The sequence below is a fragment of the Pongo pygmaeus genome, chromosome 8 (assembly GCF_028885625.2).
Source record: "Pongo pygmaeus isolate AG05252 chromosome 8, NHGRI_mPonPyg2-v2.0_pri, whole genome shotgun sequence".
In the NCBI taxonomy this organism is placed as follows: Eukaryota; Metazoa; Chordata; class Mammalia; order Primates; family Hominidae; genus Pongo; species Pongo pygmaeus.
Window position 1 is genome coordinate 115,404,414 of NC_072381.2, and position 24,368 is coordinate 115,428,781.

Below are 24,368 nucleotides of genomic sequence, written 5' to 3' on the forward strand. Positions count from 1 at the left end.
AGGCAGGGAGAATTGCTTGAACCCAGGAGGCAGAGGTTGCAGTGAGCCGACATCATGCCATTGCACTCCAGCCTGGGCAACAGAGTGAGATTCCATCTGAAAACAAAAGAAAAAATAAATAGTCCATTTACACAATTGGCTGGGAGTCAGTGTTTGACCTGAGCAAATGAGTCTCTAAGCATTGTGGTGGAGATTTTAATTCAGTACTTTTATCTGAAGAGTTCAGAAAGTAATGATGTAGAATCATTCATACTCTGCATTGTTTAAATAGAAATAATTGAGTTTTGCTAATTTTATTTCCATGTACTTATACCATTAATAGCATTAGTAAATGTTTCTGAATTTGTTTCAGTTAAGAGAAGAATCACAATTAACTTTTCATCTTTCCATACGTATGATACAAATTCATCACTTTCCTTTTTTTTTTTTTTTTTGAAACGGAGTTTTGCTCTTGTTGCCCAGGCTGGAGTGCAATGGCACGATCTCGGCTCACCGCAACCTTCGGCTCACCGCAACCTCCGCCTCCCAGGTTCAAGCAGTTCTCATGCTTCAGCCTCCCGAGTAGCTGGGATTACAGGCATGTGCCGCCACGCCCAGCTACTTTTGTATTTTTAGTAGAGACGGGGTTTCTCCATGTTGGTCAGGCTAGTCTCGAACTCCCCACCTCAGGCGATCCGCCTGCCTCGGCCTCCCAAAGTGCCGAGATTACAGGCATGAGCCACCGTGCCTGGCTCACTTTCCATTTCTTTAAAAGTTTTATCACAGTAGTTATTACAGTTTGGAATGTAAACATTTTATGTCTACTTTGCAAGTTTAATATACAGAGTAATAGATTGTCATGATGATTATAAACTTGTAGTAACTGGAACTAAGGAAAACATCTCTAAATGGAAGAAAACAGCCAGTTGGCGATTATACTTCTTGTTATAATGCAAATGGCATATTCTTCTTCCGGCATTAACATTAATTTGTACTTTCTATGACGTTAGCTGTGTAACAATGTGTTCTGAATCTGTTAAGAAGTCGTCCTATACATATCATATTTCTGATTTGCTATATATTTTGAGATATTTATTTGAAAATTTGAAATACTGAAAAGTGGGAAAGCATGGAGAGTTCTGAATAGATGATTAGATAAGGGCTTTCCAAAGCTTTAAGCTCACCAATGTGTGGGCCTCATCTGTGGTAATGTTCTTGGAAATCAATCACATTTGAAAAATCCAGTTTTCTTGCCAGTAGCATCTGGTTGCTCTTTATATACTTTGAAAGTATTTTTTGAATTGCAAAAAAGCAAACCATATGACAAGACTTTTCTTACCTGATTGAAAGTTGCTTACGGTTTAGTTGAATTTTTAACAAACTTAACTAAAGGTATGATTGTCCAAATGCATGGAATATCCTGACAAATCAGATATAAAGAATTTTTAAAGTTATTATTGGCCTTTAAAAATTGCCCAGACTTGTACTTTATTTTAGTAACACTCTTAAGGAGTCTTATTTATTAAAAGTTCTTTCAGGTTTGTGGAATTTTGATGATAGCTGACCTGATTGGAATGTACTCTACTAATAGACAAAAAAGTGATGATGGCTGGGCACGGTGGCTCACGCCTGTAATCCCAGCACTTTGGGAGGCCGAGGTGGGCAGATCACCTGAGGTCGGGAGTTGGAGACCAGCCTGACCAACATGGAGAAACCCCATCTCTACTAAAAATACAAAATTAGCCAGGCGTGGTGGCACATGCCTGTAATCCCAGCTACTCGGGAGGCTGAGGCAGGAGAATCACTTGAACCCAGGAGGCGGAGGTTGCGGTGAGCCAAGATCGCACCATTGCACTCCAGCCTGGGCAATAAGAGCGAAACTCCATCTTAAAAAAAAAATAAAAAAGAAAGTGTTGATTATTATGTGATTGGCATTGCTCCACCAATTTCTGAAACCTTCTGACAGCTATTACTAGTTATATACTTGTGTATATGTTTGACAAACTGTGAGCTTTTGAGATACAGGTGTTTTATAGTAATCTAAGCAACTAGATTCTCTTGGTAACCTAGACATTTGTGAGATGATTTTAAGTGGCATGGATCTAGGCTAAGCTGTGAAATGGGTATTAGGGTAGATTCTTTGGAATGGGCCCAGGCTTGGTGCCAGAATTATAGAGTTCCACTGTCATTATGGTAACCACTAGCTGTGTGTGGCTGTTTATCGCTTGAAATGTGGCTAGTCCTAATTGAGTTGAGATGTGCTGTAATTATAAAAATATGCAGATTTCGAAGACCTAGTACAAGAAAAAGAACATAAAATAACTTTTTTTTAAATATTGATTACATTAGCTAGCTATTCCAGCTGACTTGGCTGGTCCAATTTGTATTACAGTGCTGTTTTGAGAGCTATTGCCTACAAGCAACCTCTACTCCTTCTCTAACTCTCTCATTGATGAAGTTTAAAAAACGAAATCAAACCACTTGCTCCACCCACTGTCTTTAATGGTTGCTGACTCCTGACCAGCTTCTTGAAAACAGGTGATAAAAATAAATTTATAAGTCCAGGCAAGGTGGCTCACGCCTGTAATCCCAGCACTTTGGGAGACCGAGGCAGGCGGATCACCTGAGGTCGGGAGTTCAAGACCAGCTGACCAACATGAAGAAACACTGTCTCTACTAAAAATACAAAATTAGCTGGGCGTTGTGGCGCATGCCTGTAATCTCAGCTACTCGGGAGACTGAGGCAGGAGAATCGCTGGAACCTGGAGGTGGAGGTTGCAGTGAGCTGAGATTGTGCCATTGCACTCCAGCCTGGGCAACAAGAGCAAAACTCTGTCCCTCAAAAAATAAAAAATAAATTTATGGCTACTATCCATTGGGCACCTGCCATGTGCAAGGTACTGTGCTAGGTACTTTACATAAAATCATGAATCCTCACATCAGTTCCACTGGATTTATATTATAAATTACGAAGAAACAGATTCAGATACATTTTGACTTTGCCCTGAGTAAGTGGCAACTAGTAGGTGGCAGAATGGAATTCCAACCCAAGCCAGCCTGGTTCTAGAACCAGTGTTCTTTCAGCTGTATTATACTCGCCTATGTTTTCATTTCCTATGTGTGTCCTTTAACATGAAGCAGAGTACTGTTTATAAAGGAGTCTCTTGGCAAATGGTGTTGACTAATCAATACTTAGGATCCTTAAGTTGTTTTCATTTGTCTTGGTGGATGACTTTAATGCGCCACCCTCCTACCCTATCTAGTACCTAGTGAGTGGCCTAGATGTTAATGAAGAGACATGAGCTGTTTTTTCTTTTTAAGTAACTTTTAAAAATTGATAAAAGTTACCTGTGTGTATTATCTAAAACATGATTTGGAATATGTATACATTTAGAACATAAGGTTTTGGAATATGATTTATGAGAATGCATAAATCAGTCTAATTGACATATGTATTACCTCAATACCTTTTTTTTTTTTTTTTTTTGGTGGTAAGAACATTTAAAGTTTCCCCTCTTAGCAACTTCAAAGAGATTTAATCTTATTGGCAGCCAGTTGAACAGTATAGATCAAGCCTATGACTTTCCCACCTGGAAAATCAGTCACAAAAAATGTTTCAGATGCCTTCAGGAAGAGATACAAGAAGAGTCTCCTTTGCTAAATGCCAGGAATATCAAATCTTGGACTTCAGAGACTGGCCATATAAGGAAAGGGATTTTTATAGACAAAGAGGGTTGAAGTAAAATAATGGGATAGAATAAGCATATTAAGCTGGATAAGTGTTATATAATCCTAGGTCATCTCTTAATGGCCATGTCCTTGACATTGTTGCATTAAGAATGAGAGCTCGGAGAAATAGTCCATGTGTTGGCATGCTAGTCTCTAAGTTAGAATAGATGTGATCATAAATCATGAGTGCTCTTAAAGGGTGGATCCTGCATTCACTCATCCACTTCTGCCTTCGTTCAGGCTCAAGCAAGTGGTGGTGACTTTGGAAAGATAAGGAGAGAAAAGGAAGGACAAAAAAGGAAAAAGGGAGAAAACCAGACTGGGGAAGTGGGCAGCAGGGATACTTGGGCAAATTCAGAGTGCATAGTATTTGTACATGTACATGCATATTGTATTTATAATACTAAGAGCTATGTAAACTGTAAAATACTATTTCAGGAAAGAGAGTACAGTATGCTAGAAAGAGAATTTCTAACTAGGTGGTGTGGATTCAGCTTTCTCAGCTCTACCATTACCCTGAGTGTAACCTTATGAAAGTGTAGAATCTGAAATAATTGCTATTCTATTAATATTTTTCTGGCTTTCCTTCCTGATTAAGATCATGTTAAGTTTGAAAACACTTTGTGCGTGCTTATATGCTGTATACATGTTGTTATTGTTTTTATACTGTTAATTATTTCTCTTCATCTAAAGTACTACCTACCAGAAACTTTATCGAGAGGAAAAAATTTATACCCAAGAACACACACATTATGATTAAGAGAAGTTAGAGTTAAATTAAATAGCCAATTTAAATAGGGCCAATTTGGCTCTCATCCCTAGGCTTTATAAAAGAGACAGTGGCAGCCTTGTGGGTGAGGGGAATGTGGACCTAATTACTCATTTAATTTAATCATTCATCTCTTTAACTCCTTTAAAACCTGACTTTTGTAGGTCGATTATATAATGTGTGTGAGCACAGTGTTTCTCTTTGAATGAAAAACCCTGTTGAATGGCTTTACAAAAGAAGATTTTGATATATTCATAGTAATAAACTTGGTTTGCATTTCTTTGAGGCTTATGGTCTTCAACTTCTGACCAAGTTAGTGAAGGGTTGCTATAACTACCAGATGGCAGTCTTTTCTGATCCAGCGTTAGATGCCAACAGACTAATAGCAGAATAGATGTAAGCAGAATTCAAGCACAGCATTTGAAGTATTGTTTAAATTGGTCATCTAGCAAATTTAATATAAAGAGGATAAAGAATATGTTCATGTTGCCATACAATTGTTTGGTTCTCAGGGCAGTCCCAGAATGCATCTTTAGTTTGTGTTCCACGTAAAATGCAGGGTACAGGGATATTTTGCCAAGTGCTGGTTTGAAATTTACTTGGGATCCATCCAGCTGGCAGATCAGCTGTGCTAATCAGATGGGCCCGTTTCTGGGGAATGGGATTTCATAGAGGGAGCAGTGTTCTTGAAGTATAGTTACTTAAAAACCAGTTAATTTTTAATTTTAAAATTCTCATAAGTGCTATATTAAAATGTATATAGTACAAGTATTATGTATATAGTGCAAATACTTTGTGCATTCTCGTAAATAATAAATAGCAGGGACAATAAAGTCATTGTGCTATACTCAGCTGCCTTTAATTTCTATTTTGAATCTCTGGGACCATAATTTGCTAGTTGCCTGCAGTGTTTATTAGGATTAACTCATCTGCATTTCCCACTAATGTAGATCATTAGTTCTAAGAGATTTCTCAGGATAAATAGTGCCAAATATGTTTGGGAAACTACTTTCTGTACCATCTCTTAAAGGTTTATATTGTACCTTAGCATAGCAAAGACTGAGAAGTACTGCAATTAAGTACAGGGTTTGCCTTGTTTTGTTAAAACTCAGTGTGTCTCAAGTATGTCACTAGACCACAGAAATCAGTCTCTAGTTCCATCCCATGGAGCTCCTGTTTCTTAGAACACTCTTAGGGAAAACACCGCCCTTAAGTTACGAGTTAACAAATCTCTAGAGTTTATTTTTTTGATTACATTTTGGAACTATTACAATTAAAATTTGTAGTTACAAATATCTCAGCCTAGGGGATATAATGCTTTTGTTTTAAAAATCAGTATTCATAAGGTCATTTTACATAGAAATGTTAACTTCTATGGGGTATGTCTTTGAATTGATATTGACATATATCTTGGGACATTTTGATATTTTGTAAATATAATTTTCCTTTTGTTTCAAAAAAAATTACATTTTTTGATAAACCAGATAATTTCTTTAGCAAGTATTTTATAATTTAAAATTATATTTTTTATTAATAAAATAAAATATAATTATTTTAAATTCAACTGTAAGATAAATGTTTTAGTAGCAATTAAACTAGTCTGTAATTCTCATTTGAGCTGAAAGGAAAACCAAAGATTTCAATAATCCAAGATACTGCCATGTAATCAGTTATATTAAATGAGGTTTTGAGACTCTCAACCTAGACAATCATACTCTAAAGATGAACAAATTACTTACGTATACCAGTCGACTGTTTATATTCTCTAATCTGAATATAAAGGGTTTTAAACCTTTCTTTGCTTTCCATGAATTCCTTAAAAATGACATCTGAGAATGTTTTTTAAAAAATGGTATATCTAAATGTGGATCCTGAATCATCTCCAGGTTGTAAAACTGGAAAGTTGTGTCATTTTGTGAGTAATAGGAAATACTAAGTATAGACAAGCTTCTAAGTGTAAGCCAATGCATACATTAAGTAAATTAAACCAAAAAAGATTAACCAGCCATGTTTCAGGTTTTGGAACATGTAATGTATAAATGTAACCTACTAGAAAAATAGTTCTTTGCAATTAACCCTCAAACCAAATCATAAGACAGTTTTTTCAGTTGCATTTGGAAGACCATGTTTGTTAGCTTTGGCTTACCATTTGCTGAATAAATAAAAATGACATGTTTAATGCTAAGTAGTATTTATAACCAGACCATCAAACACCAAGTGGAATTCTGAGGGAGGGATTCTTTCATATTGAAATATAAAATAAACTTTTTGTCCTTAGGGTTTCATTAGATGGTACAAGATCTGTAAGGTAATGAGCTCATCCATTTCTCATCATTATCTCAGCGCCCCCTTGCTGCTATACCTTCATTGATATTCCCTTTCCACCCTCTGCTGTATCCCCAACCCCACCTATCTGCATCCCATGTTTTAAAGAAATTACAGGTAAAGGGAGTAAACTCACTAGAACAGCCTTTATTCTGAAGGATATTGCTTGGTGAGGAAGCCTAATGATTAGAGTGATAACTGACTCCATCAGGAAGCGAAGCAACTGCCCATCAACAGAAGTGCCATTAAAAGCTCTAAATCCAAGCTAGACTTGCTGACTAAACAGAAATTGCACTTGTGGCGCTTTGTCAGCTGCCTGTAGTTTGACCCTCTCTCCTTTCTACTACCAGTAATAGTATGAATCCTTTTAGACTAGTGGTACGCAGACTTTAGCATGCATTGGAAGCACCTGGAGGGCTTGTTAAACTGTAAATTGCTAGGCCACACCCCATACTTTGATTCTTTAAGTCTGAAGTAAGGCCCAGTAATTTGCATTCTCACAAGTTACCAGGTGATGCTATTGGTTTGAGACCAAGTTTGAGACTCAGTGTTTTTTTTTAGACTAAGAAATGTCTTTGAATTTTGTCTTTTCCTGTCTCTTATGCCACCACTGTCCCCATCGAAGCCTATCATCTGCCGGGCGCGGTGGCTCATGCCTGTAATCCCAACACTTTGGGAGGTCGAGGCAGACGGATCATTTGAGGTCAGGAATTTGAGACCAGCCTGGCCAACATGGTGAAACCCCGTCTCTACTAAAAATATAAAAACTAGCCAGGCATGGTGGTGGGCACGTGTAGTCCCAGCTACTTGGAAAGCTGAGGCAGGAGAATCACTTGAATCTGGGAGATGGAGGTTGCAATGAGCCGATATCTCGCCACTGCACTCCAGCCTGGGCGACAAAGCGAGACTCAGTCTCAAAAAAAAAAAAAAAAAAAAAAAAATTAACTGTATATAATATTTATTTCAAAAGTCATGTTTTGGTGATTTAAAATTTACATAAATTTAAAGAAAACACTGCCATATCATAACATACACTGCATTCAGCACTATTTTTATGTGTGTTTGTTTCTGATTGTAAAAACAGCATAAACTCATAAGATATTTGGAAAATACAGGCTGGGCGCTGTGGCTCAAGCCTGTAATCCCAGCACTTTGGGAGGCCGAGGTGGGTGGATCACCTGAGGTTGGGAGTTTGAGACCAGCTAGATCAACATGGAGAAATCCCATCTCTACTAAAAAATACAAAATCTGCCGGGTGTGGTGGCGCATGCCTGTAATCCCAGCTACTTGGGAGGCTGAGGCAGGAGAATCGCTTGAACCCAGGAGGCAGAGGTTGTGGTGAGCTGAGATGGTGCCATTGCACTCCAGCCTGGGCAACAAGAGCAAAACTCCGTCTCAAAAAAAAAAAGATATTTGGAAAATACAGCAACAAATTGGTAGATAAAAATTAGCAGTAAACCACCACCCAGAGATAGCCTCTTATATTAAGGTAGGTTATCTATGCTTTATTAACATCTCCAGAATTCAGTGACTTATTTTCCACTTACATGTAGTTCAGTGTGGACTAGGTGGGGGTAGAAGAGGGTTTGTGGACCCAGGCTAATTCGTCTTGTGGCCCCCATCCTCCAGAGCCTTTGAATTCTGCCCTGCATCTTGGATCTTTTGCAGCCAGCCTGTAAGGAAGGAGAGACCTTGGAAGAATCCATAGTAGATTTTAAGAACTAGAGCTCAAATCTGGGACAGCAGCGTGAAAACAATTTTGTATGCTGTCTTATTAAAACATCTGTTTAACATTTGTCCTTAATCATTAAGTACTATTAGAATATTATGCAGCCCTTACAATCTGTCTTATTATTAACTGTTCTTTTTAAACAGATATAAAAACCTGCCTACTATAAAAGGACTCTTAGCTGCTCTTTAAAAGCACGTTGTCTTGATGCACTGTTTCTTAAGGGTCACACATATACATATATGTGTTAATTAAGTTTGTATTCATTGACTCGATAATTCTCCAAATAATTTACCTACAGAGTCCAAATGTGAAAAGTTAAATGCATAAGGATGAAAATTATATTTGTAAACTAGTAAAGACTAGAAAAAACTGGACATGTTTGAAAGAGACTGGTCAAATAAGTGTTAGTAACTACACACATTATACAACATTAGAATATAACACAGCCATTAACAATGATGTTTATTTGCTTAGAAAGATATTACACTAAATGGCAGGCTATAATATGTGTAATATGAAAAAATTGATTACATGAATGTACATGTATATGTGAATAGATACTTGTATGTGTGTTTGGAGGATATTACCACAGTGTTTCCTAGCGATTATTTCTGTGTTGGCAGATTTGTGGTGATTTTTAACTTTTTGGAAACTCTTCAGAAATGTTTCTGTAGTTTTTAATTGTAACGATGATTTATATTTAAGCCCACTCTCGCCAGACCCTCTCCCTTACCTTGCACATTGCTTCTGGCTTTGAGCCTTCTTAACTCTTCTCCTTCCAGAGTAATCATGTTGTTGCTTGCCCCACTCAATTACTCCAGTACCACCTCCTCACATCCTTCAAGACCTTCTGACTTAAAAGTTCTCCTACCCCAATTTAAGCATTCAGGAACTGATTGGAGAAGAGCTTGAATTGGTGAAGTTAAAAAAAAAAAAAAAGTGTTCAGGGCTGTAATTTAGGTGGAGGGACTAATGAGGAAGGAGGAGTGTGGCCCTGACCTTGAGGCATGATGCAGTGGCAGAGAGTCCCAGCCACCTGGATATAATCTAGGAGGATTGTCTTTTGAAGTTAATGCTAATTATGTATATCAAAGTGAAGCTATTACAAACTGCTGAAGTTATTTCCAGTGGGAAAGCATACAATGAGCACCCTGTTTAAAGAAAAAAGCAAAACCATAAAATACTGTATTAGTTATCTATTGCTGCATAACAAATTACTCCCAAAGTAAGCAGCTTTAGACAACAAACCTTTATTATCTCACAGTTTCTGTGGATCAGGAATCCAAGAGCAGCTTTGCTGGGTTCTGGCTCAGGATGTTTTATGATGTTGCAGTCAAGCTGCTGGCTTGGGTCTTAAGTCATTTCAAGGCTTGACTGGGGCTAGAGAAGCTGCCTCTAACTTCGCTCTTGGTTGTTGGCATGCCATAGTTCCTCATGAGCTTATGGTGGAGAGCCTCAGTTCCTTGCTAAGCGAGCCTCAACACAGGGTCATCTGAGTGTTCTTAAGATGTGGCAGCAGGCTTCCCTTGGAACAAGTAGAAGGACGGGGAGGACCCAAGATGGAAGCCAGTTTTAAAAATAATCTCATCTTGTGAACATACCACCACTTCTGCCCCTATTGCTGTTGCTCTCTCAGACCAACTGTGATACAACGTGAGAAGGGGACTACACATGGTTGTGAATACCAGGAGGATGGGATGGTTAGGGACTTCTTAGAGGTTGCCTGCTGCAAATACTCATGCTGTTAGGTAAATCGTTAAGAAAGTTATTATTTTTTTTTCAAACTTCCAGTCTTTACCTCATAAAGATATGTTAGACATTGCTAGTTTGAATGAGGTTTGGGTGAGAATATACTTAGTGGAACATGTGATGCAGCTTTCTTATCAACCTAGTGGAGATAGATTATGTAAAACCTTTGCCAAGACTGGAAGGTGATTAATAGGCCAGCTTACCTGAAACATGGTTGAACAGATTGACACTGGCAGGATCACACAGCACAAATTTAGTTTGGCCAATTAATATATGTACCCAGTACTTTTTGATGATTATCATCCATAATTGGGAGTACTTAATTGCATATTTAAGTACTCATTATTCCATTGCAGTATAAAGCAGATAGTTTTATAGTAAAGATTATACCGTGGAGACATTTACATACCATGTTGTGGAATTTGAACTTTTTTCTGTGGGAAATAGGGAGCCAAAGAAGGATTTATAAGAAGTGGAATGATGTGGTCAGATTTGTGTTTTAAAAATCTTCCTTTGGCAACAGTATTGAGAGTGGACTGAGAGAAGGTTGAAGGTAAAGAGATTACTAAAGTATTCCAGGTGAGAAAGAGTGCCTGAACTAAATCAGTGGACTCGGATAGAGAGGAAGAGACTTTTCCTGAAAGGAAAAATGGTAAAACAGAAGGAATGATAGAGTTGAAGGTCAGGTTAAAGAAGTGCCTATTTTCTGGCATGGAGAAAGAAAACTGGAAAAAAAGAGCTTGCGCGCACGCGCTCTCTCTCTCTCTCTCTCGTGCTCTCTCTCTGTCTCTCTGTCCCTCTGTCTCACTCACGCTGTATCTCTTGCTCATGCTGTGTCTCTCACTGTCTCCCTTGCTGTCTCTCTGTCTTTGGAAGAATATGTGGGTCATAAGAGTTTGATTTTTCAACATGTGAAGATTGAGATACTTGAACAGCAGACCACAGCAGGAGATTTTAAGTAGGCAGTTGAACATACAGATCTGGAGCACAAGCTAGAAGTTTGACAGGACTGTAAATAACAGATCTGTGAATTAATAACAGGAGAATTGAGAGTTGAAGTTGTGGGAGGCAGATGAGGTTGTCCAAGGTGAATGTGCAGAGTGAGAGAAGTACACCAGGGATGGAACTTTGTTGAATACCAAGGTATAAAATCATCCTTTTTATAGCCACAATCCAGACTAAGAAAATGCCAGTGTAGGGATACATTTCAATCCCGGCCCTGCTTGAGGTTACATTGAATAAGGCATCAGACCCCTTTGTGACTTCAAATAAATCGTTTAACATCTCGAAGCCTAAGTTTCCTCATCTGTAAAATGAAAGGGTTGGTTCAAATCAGCAGTTCTCAAGCTTTTTTATTCTAGATTATGTGTGACATAGGATGTTCACACTCAGATTTCCACAGACGTGCTTAGAATTATGGGCAATTTCCACTGCTCTGGTTCTCTGTCATACAAGAAATGCAAGATTGTGAGAACTAAGCTATTATAACAGTAATCTTGGGCCTCCTCTGTTATATGTTTAAAAAGCAACTAGTTCAGAAATTTTCGTACTCAATCAACAACAAGTTACTTGCAATAGATAACCTTACAGCTGATAGGCATGTAGCAACAAAACCAGTACTTAAAACTCCCAGGCTAGTTAGATTACTTTTAAAATTCTTTTGGGATCACAGACCCCCTGTAAGAACTAATGAAGGCCATGGATTCTCCCCCCAAAAAAATGTGTGGATAATTTTTTTATATTTGAGAGAATTCAAATAAAATATTCTAAAGTTGGTAGCGTCTCTTGGGATCCATGACCCTGTATTAAGAAATTGCTTTTCCAGATAAAAATTCCCTTCTGGAAGATTTTATGACTTTATTTGTTGTAAATGGAGAAGCATATTTCTTTGGAAATAAACTTTGTGATAGATCTTTGTAGGTATTTCTATAGTAGTTTTAATTTTTAAATAGTGTTGTTTGAGCTTGCCATAATTAGAAGACAGCCACCTATTCTGTGGATAAACTAGTGCCACTTTAAGAAAAATAAGATGATTTGGAGCACAATTATATTAGAATAACTACTAGTTATTTTAAACATTCTGTTCTGTACTACTTGGGTGAGGGGAGGGTGTCAGCGAAGGCAGTGGTAGTAAGGCAGCCAGGAGGTGACAAAGAGTCCAGGCATTCAGGGGGCTTTCCTGGTGCAAGTAAAGCCTTTCTTGCTCATGTTTGTCAGTCAGTCTTGCTCAAGTGACTTAGAGGTGTCTGGAAGTGTATGTTCAGTGAGCTGAGAAATAATCTTAAATCTTTTTACCAAAAAAAACACTCATGATTTTTAAAATAAATTTATTTCAATTAAAATAATACTATATTTAATCAGGAAATAGTCTAATAACATGGAATGTGGATTTTGGTGTTATCTAGAAAAAGTTAGAATTAGCACACTAATAAAATATTAATAGTCTTATTATTGATAACTGAGTTTTGTCTGGTGCTCTTTTTTTTTTTTTTTTCCATCAGTTTTTTTACTTCTTAGGCTTGGGAACCAAATCGAATTCTGGTAATTACAAATAAGTACTGCTTCAATTTCTGTCATCCAGTTATTTCATGAGAAAGTTTCCAGTAATGGTAAAGCAGTTTGATTTTGTTCTTTGTCTAGAGTACACCCATACCAAGATAATTTAAATTAATTTTTATTCAAAGTAGTTATTAAAACTTTGAGGGGAAAACATAGAATGCATATTTTTCTACTTCAGAGTTTCAGTGGGTCACATTTAATATTTTTAAATAATGATCACGTATTTCAGCTTTTCAGCAAATTGCATGCACTGGCCTAGTAATGATTAATCTTGGCTCAGTGATCAAGAATGTTGACTTTAAAAACTTATCTGCAGGCTGTGGAATAGCCTACAGAGGACATAGTAATTTTGTTTGTGTTTTAATTATGTCCTGAAGATCTTGGTGTGTGTGGTTGTTGGGCCAGCCCAGTTTTCAGTTGAACGGCTTGGCCTTTACAGGTGGACTTCTCTTCCAAATGAGTATTTCTTTTAACTTGCATCCGAATTAATGTTCTTTGGAGAAATCTGTAACTTAAATAAAGAAATTGACTCCCTCCCAGGTTTTTTTTAAACAAATCCTATTTATTTTTTAAGTATTGCTGATCTTTTTTTGTATGACTTTCTATCTTTACTATTAAAGTTGCATTTGGATGTTCCTAGATATTTCACTCACCTATTTGCTGTTATTCCACTTTTAGGGTTAACTTAGCAGCCTGCTGCTTCATTTTTATTTTTTTAACCAAGGATGAATAGCTTGGTAAGAATGATATAGTAAAATGAACATGTATTTCTTAGGGAGAGGGATCACTATTGGAGCCACATTTTTCCACTGCATAAGTTCTCCTAAGAGTAGATTGGGAAATTGTAAAAGCTATGTTAGTCTCGTGAAACTAAGATGTTATTTTCAAATTATTGCATCAGGGCTCTAAATTCTTCATTCAATAAATATTTTAATTCTTGCTGATAATAAACACTATGGGGGATACAATGATGAGAAAAGAATCTATTTCTGATTTAAGGAATATCTAGTCAATGGAGAAGATACACTGTGTGCTTAAATAACTAAAGTAAAAAGTACAGATTAAGAGCTACGGTAGCTCAAAGGAAATATTATTTTTGGGTTGAGAGGAGTGAAAATTAGGGGAGATATGAGCCTTATAAAGTTTGTTGAACAGGCCGGGTGCGGTGGCTCACGCCTGTAATCCCAGCACTTTGGGAGGCTGAGGTGGGCGGATCACGAGGTCAAGAGTTCAAGACCAGTCTGACCCATATGGTGAAACCCTGTCTCTAAAATACAAAAATTAGCCAGGCATGATGACACATGCCTGTAGTCCCAGCTACTCAGGAGGCTGAGGCATGAGATCGCTTGAACCTGGGAGGTGGAGGTTGCAGTGAGCCAAGATCATGCCCCTGAACTCCGTCCTGGGTGACAGAGTAAGACTCTGTCTCAAAAAAAAGAAGAAAAAGTTTTGTTGAACATTTAGAAAAAGGAAACTTCTGATTCTGTAAATGAAACTTTATGGATTGATTATATTAGGACAGCTTATGTGAGAATTTATCACTTTATATTATTGTGTCTTCTGGCCTATTAGACCATTGGCTCCTTGACAGTGAGAATCATATATTTTTATCTTTGTGTAGAACTTCATACTTAATTGATGCTTATCATATGATTTTTGAGAAATGAATCAACTAGGAACCTAGAATTTTCAATACAAAATCAGACAAGCACTTCATATATTCTTTGTTTAATGTAACATAGGTGCTGCCTTCTGTACATTAGCTTCAAAATGTTAAAAATATTCATAGAACATCCACAGCTGATAAATAACACCAATGAAATTTTTATTTCAGATACAGTTAGTGATGTAATGGGGAGGAGAACAAATATATTCCTTCAAAATAAAATTGTAGACTAAAGAAGTAATAGGTGTCAAAAGGGGAGGTAGCAGAGAGTCTTCAGATTTCTCCCATGAGAGTCAATTAGTAAGACCCTTTTAATTCAAAATGAAGCTATGTGATTTATACTTTGGGACTAGGTAACTGTATGACCTTATCAAATGCTGTTTCTAAAAGTGCTATACTCATAGTAAAACTATGTGTATAACTATGCATAGTTAGTCCTCAAAATAGATTGCTATGTGCATTTGGCTATGTGCATTTGAATTTTGACTAGTCTTACAAGTGGAATCTTACTGTAAAGTAGTTCCAGACCTGAGGAAGAATGTCAGTTATTCAAGGTGTTGGGGGACTAGTTGGTTACTTAGTAGAAAATACTTTTCCCAAACACTGGGTAGTTTGAAGTAAAGTACCTGGCTGGGCGCGGTGGCTCATGCCTGTAATCCCAACACTTTGGGAGGCCAAGGTGGGGTGAATCACAAGGTCAGGAGTTCAAGACCAGCCTGGCCAACATAGTGAAAGCCCGTCTCTACTAAAAATACAAAAATTAGCTGGGCATGGTGGCGTGCGCCTGTAGTCCCAGCTACTTGGGAGGCTAAGGCAGGAGAATTGCTTGAACCCAGGAGTCGGAGGTTGCAGTGAGCCGAGATTGTGCCACTGCACTCCAGCCTGGGTAACATAGCAAGACTCTGTCTCAAAAAAAAAAAAAAAAAAAAGAGAGAGAAAGTACCTATGGTGAAAGAATAGAATGGTTTTGGGTCCTCTGTTGCTGTTTAGCACTTTTGAGCTATAATATTAGTTATAGCAAAGATCTGTATAAATTTTATCTCCTTATAGTTGACGCTTGAGCAATGTGGGTTTGAATAGCACAAGTCCACTTACATGCAGATATTTTTGAGTACATCTTTTAGAAAATTATTTGGAGATTTGTGACAATTTGGAAAAATGGATGAACTAGAAATATCAAAATAAGAATAAAGTCATGAATGCAGAAAATATATGTAGATTCTAGTCTACTTTTATCATTTACCACCATAAAATATACACACATCTATTATAAAAAGTTAAAATTTATGAAAACTTACACACAAAAACACAGACCATACATGGCACTGTCACAGTTGAGAGAAATGTAAATAAACATAAAAAGGCAGTATTAAATCATAGCTGCATATAATTAACTCTAGTACATACTGTAGTCCTGTAATCATGTAGCCACCTCTTGTTGCTGTTGCCGTGAGCTCAAGTGTTAGGAGTATTTACTTAAAAAGCTGTGTGATGCTAATCATCTATGTGAACAGTTCATCCTTCCAGTAAATTGTGTATTTCAGTAAAAAGTGACCTCTCAGTATTATTGTGTATCTTTCATTGTATCTAATGCAGAAGTGTAAACCTTGAATAACACCATGAGACCCATACAAAGTGATGCTTTCAAGAAGCAGAGAAAAGTCATGACATTCTAAGAAAAAGTTGAATTGCTTGATGTGTACCATAGATTGAGGTCTGCAGCTGCTGTTGCCACCATTTCAGACAAATGATTCGTCTTGTAAACGGATGACATAAATTTTGGTATCAATAAATACGGTACAGTACTGTAAATGTATTTTCTTATGATTTTATTAATATTTTCTTAGTATTTTCTATAGCTTGCTATATTGTAGAGTACAGTAATGTGTATATAATATATATATATAAAACATACATAATCAACTGTTTATGCTATCAGTAAGGCTTCTAGTCAATAGTAGGCTATTAATAGTTGGGGAGAGTCCAAAGTTATACGTGGATTTTTTTTTTTTTTTTTGACTGCATCAGAGGCTGGTGCCCCTAACCTCCCATGTTGTTCAAGGGTCATCTGTATGTAATTCTAGAGACGGGGAGGATCAAAAGCTTTGAAGGATATAAAATCTCATCTAAAGTGAAATTTTTATAGAATGTACATAAATGTATAGGTTAAACGGAAAGCAAAGTTACAAGAGCAAGGGTATTCAAATTCTACCTACTGTTGTCACTTTGGGGAAGTTGCTGAACTTTTCTAGGTCTAGTTTTCCTCATCTACAAGATGGAGGTAATTGTTGCCTCACTAAGGTAGTGGTGAGTATTAAATAAAATAAATATGTAAATCACTTACCATGATGCCTTGTACATAATAGTTGCTTTAAAAATAGTAGCTGCTAATCAAGCACAAAATACTGGTTTGGAAATATTTGGTTTGAAATTGAAAAAGAATAACACCTTAAATAAATACTGTCATAATCCAGGATAATTTTGTCCTTTTTTTTGGTTTTATGAAGTTTGCATTGAAGTAGTGCTGAAGTTCAGTGATTCTGAAGTGATGTCTACTATAAGCCCAAAGGGTCACAAGTGCTGACTACTGAGACATAGTAGTTTTCACGCCAAAGACAGCAGAATGGAATTTCCACCAGATCACTCTTTGTGATAGATATTTTAAAAGCCATGCTATTCTAATGTGCCCTGAATAATATAGATAGCTAGTTCACAGTAGCTAAATAAATATTATTCATTATCTTTCTATTTGCCTTTAGGGCAGTTGTAAAAGTCATGCTATTAATAGATCATTTATATGTTTAAAACTCAATAATATAGGTAACTCACAATTTACAAAGTAGATTTACCGAATTAACACACTTTTAGCAACAGTCTGAGTAATATTAGGCTTAGACAGTTTTACATAATGTACTTATAGTTGGAGACTTGGCTTCTAGTATATGACTTTGGGCAAGTCACTTGGCTCTCTCTCAGCCTCAGATTGCTCATCTGTAAATGTACACTGTATTAAGTGGGGAAATCTATTAAAATCAGGTGCTAGCATTTTCCAAGTATATATATCTGGGTCCCATTCCAGGTCTTCTAAATCAGAACCTCTGTAGGTTGAGGCCTAGATAATTTTTTAATGTATCCCTGAAAACCATTTTATAAATGAAAATTTGTGCAGATACTATCTTTTAATATTCTTCTTTGAATCTTAAGTATTTGGGAACTAATAGAGAAACTTGTCATGCTACTTATTGTATGACTTAGGAAAATAAGGAAAGACAGTTATAGGGAAAAGTCTCTGTTGCAAAATGAGAAATGAGATAGCTTCACAGAAGCACAAATGAAAAAAATGTAAATTCTAGAGAATTATCTGTGGGAAAAAGAAATTGTTTAATATATATACTCAGAATATCTTGGGAGTGTCTTCAGCTGGTAAGGTAAAATGAGTATGGTTAAAATCCAACTCAACTAATGAGAACCACTATCCCATTAGAAACAAACATATTATTACTATACTTTAAAAAGATTTAGCTAAGTACAATATGAAATGTATGGTTTCTCAAGTGATATGGTGTGGCTGTGTCCCCACCCAAATCCCATATTGAACTGTGGCTCCCATAATTCCCATGTGTTGTGAGAGGGTCCCAGTGGGAGATAGTTAAATCATGGGGGCAGTTTCCCTCATCCTGTTCTTGTGATCATGCATAAGTCTCACGAGATCTGATGATTTTATAAGGGGTTTCCCCTTTCGCTTGACTCTCATTTTCTCTTGTCTGCCACCATGTAAGACATGCCTTTCCCCTTCCACCATGATTGTGAGGCCTCCCCTCCCCAGCCACATGGAACTGTGAGTCCATAAATCTCTTTTTCTTTATGAACTATCCAGCCTTGGGTATGTCTTTATCAGCAGCATGAAAATGGACTAATACTGTAAATTGGCACCAGGAGTGGGGTGCTGCTGTAAAGATGCCCAAAAATGTGGAAGCTCCTTTGGAACTGGGTAACAGGCAGAGGTTGGAACCATTTGGGGGGCTCAGAAGAAGACAGGAAAATATAGGAAAGTTTGGAACTTCCTAGAGACTTGTTGAATGGCTTTGACCAAAATGCTGACAATCATATGGACAATGAAATTTAGGCTGAGGTGGTCTTAGATGGAGATTAGGAACTTGGTGGGAACTGGAGTAAAGGTGACTCTTGCTGTGTTTTAGCAAAGAGACTGCCAGCATTTTGCCCCTGCCCCAGAGATCTGTGGAACTTTGAACTTGAGAAAGATGACTTAGGGTATCTGGCAGAAGAAAGTTCTAAATAACAAAGCATTCAAGAGGTGACTTGGGTGCTGTTAAAAGCATTCAGTTTTGAAAGGGAAACAGAGCATAAAAGTTTGGAAAATTTGCAGCCTGATGATGTGATAGAAAAGGAAAACCCATTTTCTCGGGGAGAAATTCAAGCTGGCTGCAGAAATTTGCATAAGTGATGAGGAGCCAAATGTTAATCACCAAAACAATGGGGAAAATGTTTCCAGGGCATGTCAGAAAACTTTGTGCCAGCCCCTCACATCACAGGCCCGGAGGCATGGAGGAAAAAATGGTTTCATGGACTGGGCCCAGAGTCCCCCTGCTGTGGCAACCTAGGGACTTGGTGCCTTGTGTCCCAATCACTCTAGCCATGGCTAAAAGGGGCCAAGTTACAGCTCATGCCGTGGCCTCAGAGGGTGCAAGCCCCAACCTTGGCAGCTTCCACATGGTTTTGAGCCTGTGGGTGCACAGAAGTCAAGAATTGAGGTTTGGGAACCTCCACTTAGATTTCCGAGGATGTGTGGAAATGCCTGGATTCCAGGCAGAAGTTTGCTGCAGTGCTGGGGCCCTCATGGAGAACCTCTGCTAGAGCAGTGCAGAAGGGAAATGTGGGGTTGAAGCCCCCACATAGAGTTCCCACTGGGGTGCTGCCTAGTGGAGCTGTGAGAAGAAGGCCACTGTCCTCCAGACCCCAGAATGGTAGATCCACTGACAGCTTGCACCGTGTGCCTGGAAAAGCCACAGACGCTCAATGCCTGGGAAAGCAAGCCTGGGTGGTGCTGTATCCTGCAAAGCCACAGGGGCGGAGCTGCTCAAGATCGTAGGAACCCACCCCTTGGATCAGCATGACCTGGATGTGAGACATGGAGTCAAAGGAGATCATTTTGGAACTTTAAGATTTGACTGCTCTGGCCAGGCGTGGTGGCTCATGCCTGTAATCCCAGCACTTTGGGAGGCCAAGGCAGGCAGATCACGAGGTCAGGAGATCGAGACCATCCTGGCTAACACGGTGAAACCCCGTCTCTACTAAAAATACAAAAAATTAGCCTGGCATTGCGGCAAGTGCCTGTAGTCCCAGCTACTTGGGAGGCTGAGGCAGGAGAATGGCATGAACCCGGGAGGCGGAGCTTGCAGTGAGCCGAGATCGCGCCACTGCACTCCAGCCTGGGCGACAGAGCGAGACTCCGTCTCAAAAAAAAAAAAAAAAAAAAAAGATTTGACTGCCCTGTTGGATTTTGGACTTACATGGGGTCTGAAGCCCCTTTGTTTTGGTCAGTTTCTCCCATTTGGAACAGCTGTATTTACCCAATGCCTGGACCCCACTGTATCTAGGAAGTAACTAACTTGATTTTGATTTTATAGGCTCATAGGTGGAAGGGACTGGTCTTGTCTCAGATGAGACTTTGGACTGTGGACTTTGAGTTAATGCTGAAATGAGTTAAGACTTTGGGAGAGTGTTGGAAAGGCATGATTGGTTTTGAAATACGAGAACATGAGATTTGGAGGGGCCAGGAGTGGAATGATATGGCTTGGCTGTGTCCCCACCCACATCTCATCTTGAATTGTAGCTCCCATAATTCCCATGTGCTGTAGGAGGGACCCAGTGGGAGATATTTGAATCACGGGGGCAGTTTCCTCCATACTGTTCTTGTGGTAGTGAGTAAGTCTGAGATCTGATGATTTTATGAGGGGTTTCCCCTTTAACTTGGCTCTCATTCTCTCTTGTCTGCCACCATATAAGACATGTCTTTTGCCTTCCACCGTGATTGTGAGACCTCCCCAGCCACGTGGAACTGTGAATCCATTAAACCTCTTTTTTTTTTTTTTCCTGAAGTGGAGTCTCGCTCTGTTGCCCAGGCTGGAGTACAGTGGCACAATCTCAGCTCAATGCAACCTCCACCTCCTGCGTTCAAGCGATTTTCCTGCCTCAGCCTTCCAAGTAGCTGGGATTACAGGTGTGCACCACCACACCGAGCTAATTTTCGTTTTTTAGTGGAGACAGGGTTTAAGCATGTTGGCCAGGCTGGTCTTGAACTCCTGACCTCTCAGTCTCCCAAAGTGATCTGCCCATCTCAGTCTCCCAAAGTGCTGGGATTACAGGCAGGAGCCACTGTGCCTTTCTAAATTACCCAGTGTCAGGTATGTTTTTATTAGCAGCGTGAAAGTGGACTAATACATTAAGCCATATTATATTGCTCTCAAATGTGTTTGGATGATGTGGAAAGCGAACCCTCTCATATATCAGTTGGAGTATAAGTTGGTGTTTGGAGGGCAGTTTGCCAGTATCAAAATTAATATTGTCCCAGAAAGTAACTCACATATACAGTCAATTGATTTTTTGACAAGGGTGCCAACACCATTCAAGGGGGAGAAAATGGTCTTTTTCAAGAAATAGCGCTGGGGAAACTGGATGTCCTCATGCAAAAAAATGAAGTAAGACCCTTGTACACTGTACAAAAATAAACTCAAAATGGATCAAAAACCTAAATAAAGAGCTAAAACCATAAGACTCTTAGAAGAAACCAGAGGGAAATCTTCATGACATCAGATTTGGAAATGATTTCTTGGATGTGACACCAAAAAACAGGCAACAAAAGGAAAAATAGATAATTGAACTTTACCAAAATTTAAAATGTTGATGAGGATGTGGAGAAATTAGAAATTGCTGCTGGTAATGTAAAATGGTGCAACTGCTATGGAAAAACTATACAGTGGTTCCTCCAAAAGTTAAACATAATACAAAATTTATATAAATATTTGCAAATAAGTATATATAAGTGCATCATTATAATAGTGAAATATTAGGGAAAATCTATATGCCTATTATAGGGAATTTGCTAAATAGTGATATATCTATACAATGGAATACTGTGCAACCATTTAAAAATAAGTTAGATGGCTCTCTAAGTCCTGAAATAGAACATATTCTAGGGTATACCATTAAGTAGAACAAAGCAAGATGTAGAGAAGTGTGCATTCTCCAATTTTTGTAAAAACAGGAAATGCATAGAAAGAATCAAGGTGGCAAAAGTAGTTCTAGGAAGGAGTTCAAGGTTGAGAGGAAGACTAACTTAATTGTATAGATTCCTTTTTACAGTTGGCTTTTTGTTTTTTTACTTATTCTTGAGACAGAGTCTTGTTCTGTTGCCCAAGCTGAAGTGTAGTGGCACGAACATGGCTCACCGCAGCCTCAACCTCCTGGTTTCAAGCGATCCTCCAGCCCAGCCTCCCAAGTAGCTGGGACCACAGGCCCACGCCATCATGGCTAAGTTTAAAATTTTTTTTTTCTAGAGACAAGGTCTTGCCATGTTGCCCAGGCTGGTCTCAAGCTCCTGGGCTTCCCAAGGTGCTGTCTCAGTTTCCCAAGGTGCTGAGATTACAGGTGTGAGCCTTCATGCCCATCCCAGTTTGACTTTTTCTGTACCACTGAATTGTTTACTATGTACAGGTATTATAAGTGAATTGAAAAAAAAAATTGTACCAATAATGTTCTTTTATAGAGGGATCTTTCATATCACCTCTGTCTACCTGGAAAGTAAGAAGTAGGTACCCCCTCCCTCTTTAGGAAAACACCAACGAGTCACTGCTCATAAGATATGTTTCAGCCTAATGGTCCCTGCCAGGGGTTCCCATTCCCTGGGCCCCGGACCAGTACCTGTTAGGAACCGGGCTGTGCGGCAGGCAAGTGAGCGTAACCACCTGAGCTCCACTTCCTGTCAGATCAGTGGTAGCATTAGATTCTCATAGGGGCCCGAACCCTGTTGTGAACTGCGCATTCAAGGAATCTAGGTTGCACACTCCTTATGAGAATGTAGTGCCTGATAATCAGAGCCAGTTTCATTGGGAAACCATCCCCCTTCTCCCCCACCCCCAGTCTGTGGAAAAATTGTCTTCCCTGGTGCCAAAAAAGTTGGGGACCGATGGTCTATGCTAATAAATGTTTAGGGTAAAACAGCTTTCTTAAACTGCAGGCTCCTTCTGTGCATAAAGATACGTGGTTACTTTGACATATAGCTTATATCAAAAATGTAAATAAGTGAATAGTTTTATTTTTAAGCCTGAAAACCATTTCAGAGGTTATATTTGATAGGAAAGTCAGTGACTCAAATGAAAGGAACTAAGGTCCATTCAAAGACAGGGTTGCAGAAGTTGAAGTAGAAAAGGTGAATTTCCTTAGAGCTTGAAGAAACATTGTTCAAATGGAGTGCAGGAACAACCGTAAATATATAGTATGTTCTGTGAAGATATAAATAATAATGAGGCCTTGAAGAGTTTGTCCTGAGGTGGGCAACATACCTGGTTTAGAAAATGGAAAAAAACAAACACACACATGGGAATAACTATGCAAACACAATAGGAAAAATAGAGTTTTACTTTTGTTAGTGAGCAAATACAGCTTCCCAGTAGTACAGTAAATACAAGCCAGATGGCTGAGAGCATAAGATCATAGCAGAATGGGGAAAAATCAGCTGAACAATTTACCAGTGATCTGTCTACATTTTCACATTTAGTTCAATAGTAATAAAAAGAATGCTCTTGGATTCACTTTCAAGTAGATGAATTTACATAATGCCAGTTTCTGCTTGGGTATAATGTGGATTTTTTTGTTGTTGTGGCAAATGATAATGGAATATAAAATAGCTTTTTAGTTTTCATTGAACATTTCTCAATGTATCTTCTATTTGGTTATAACTGTTAGAAACTGTCTATCTGGATTCTATAAAGGTCACCGCTATGTGTTTAAATTTTATGTCTGCATTTCTAGTAATACTCATTAGAAATTAGTACATATGCTATAATACCCAAGACTATTGTTTTTCTATGAATAAACTTAAAGTAGTACATTTTCTCTCACAGGGTGTACTTGTGTTATGAATTTGTTTTTATAGCTTGGTTTTGTTCATTTTTTTAACTTTAAAAAAATAGTAATTGGAAGCTTTACTAACCATCAGTAGTCTTAATTTTCACTGTGAAGTTAATAGAATGACTGATTCATTTTCCTTGAGGATTATTGTTCTCATCAATAGGTAAAATAAGAGTAGGTAAAATTCCCCTAGGACAGAAAACTCCAATTCTCATGTACACACTGGTGATGAAAGTATTAATAAGTTTAACTTTTATGGAAGGCAATTTGTCAGAGGTTAAATGCGCCTACCCCTTGACTTGTCAGTTACGTTTCTAGAAATTTACATTTTAGTTCCAAAAAATGCAAAGTTCTATGTACGAAGATGTTTATCATAGCAGAATTGGTAATGACAAGAAAACAAACTGACCTGGAAACGGGAGATGTGTATGCCATAATCATGCACAGCAACCATTGAAGAATGAGGTCATTTGATGTGTACTGACTTAGAATAAAATGTCCAGTATAAATGTTTGAAAACTAAGCCGTAGAACAGAATATGCAATATAATAGATTTTTAAAAGTATGAACAATAAAGTTTCTGTTTATGTATGCTGAGGAAATGTGTGAAAGATGTACCTGACTTTGATTAAAATTTATTTTGGGGGAATGGTATGTGAATATTCAGTATGTGTTACTTTTATAATACATTTTCAGAAATCAAGAATGTA

General features: G+C 38.1%; 2 protein-coding genes across 17 annotated transcripts in view; one reads left to right on the plus strand and one right to left on the minus strand.

Annotated features, from left to right (window-relative positions):
* LOC134740129 (uncharacterized) overlaps positions 1-24,368 on the minus strand; it is an 89,756-nt gene that overhangs the window by 23,034 nt on the left and 42,354 nt on the right. The gene's annotated exons all lie outside the window — the stretch shown is intronic.
* Positions 1-24,368, plus strand: part of ADD3 (adducin 3) — a 127,654-nt gene that overhangs the window by 22,938 nt on the left and 80,348 nt on the right. For 2 of the 16 annotated variants that reach the window (XM_054437045.2, XM_063670251.1), the window contains exon 1: positions 16,110-16,305. The exons of the other annotated variants lie outside the window; for them this stretch is intronic. The gene's annotated coding sequence lies outside the window, so the exon portion shown is untranslated. Of the gene's footprint in view, positions 1-16,109; positions 16,306-24,368 lie in introns of those variants that run through there. 16 annotated transcript variants of the gene reach the window in all.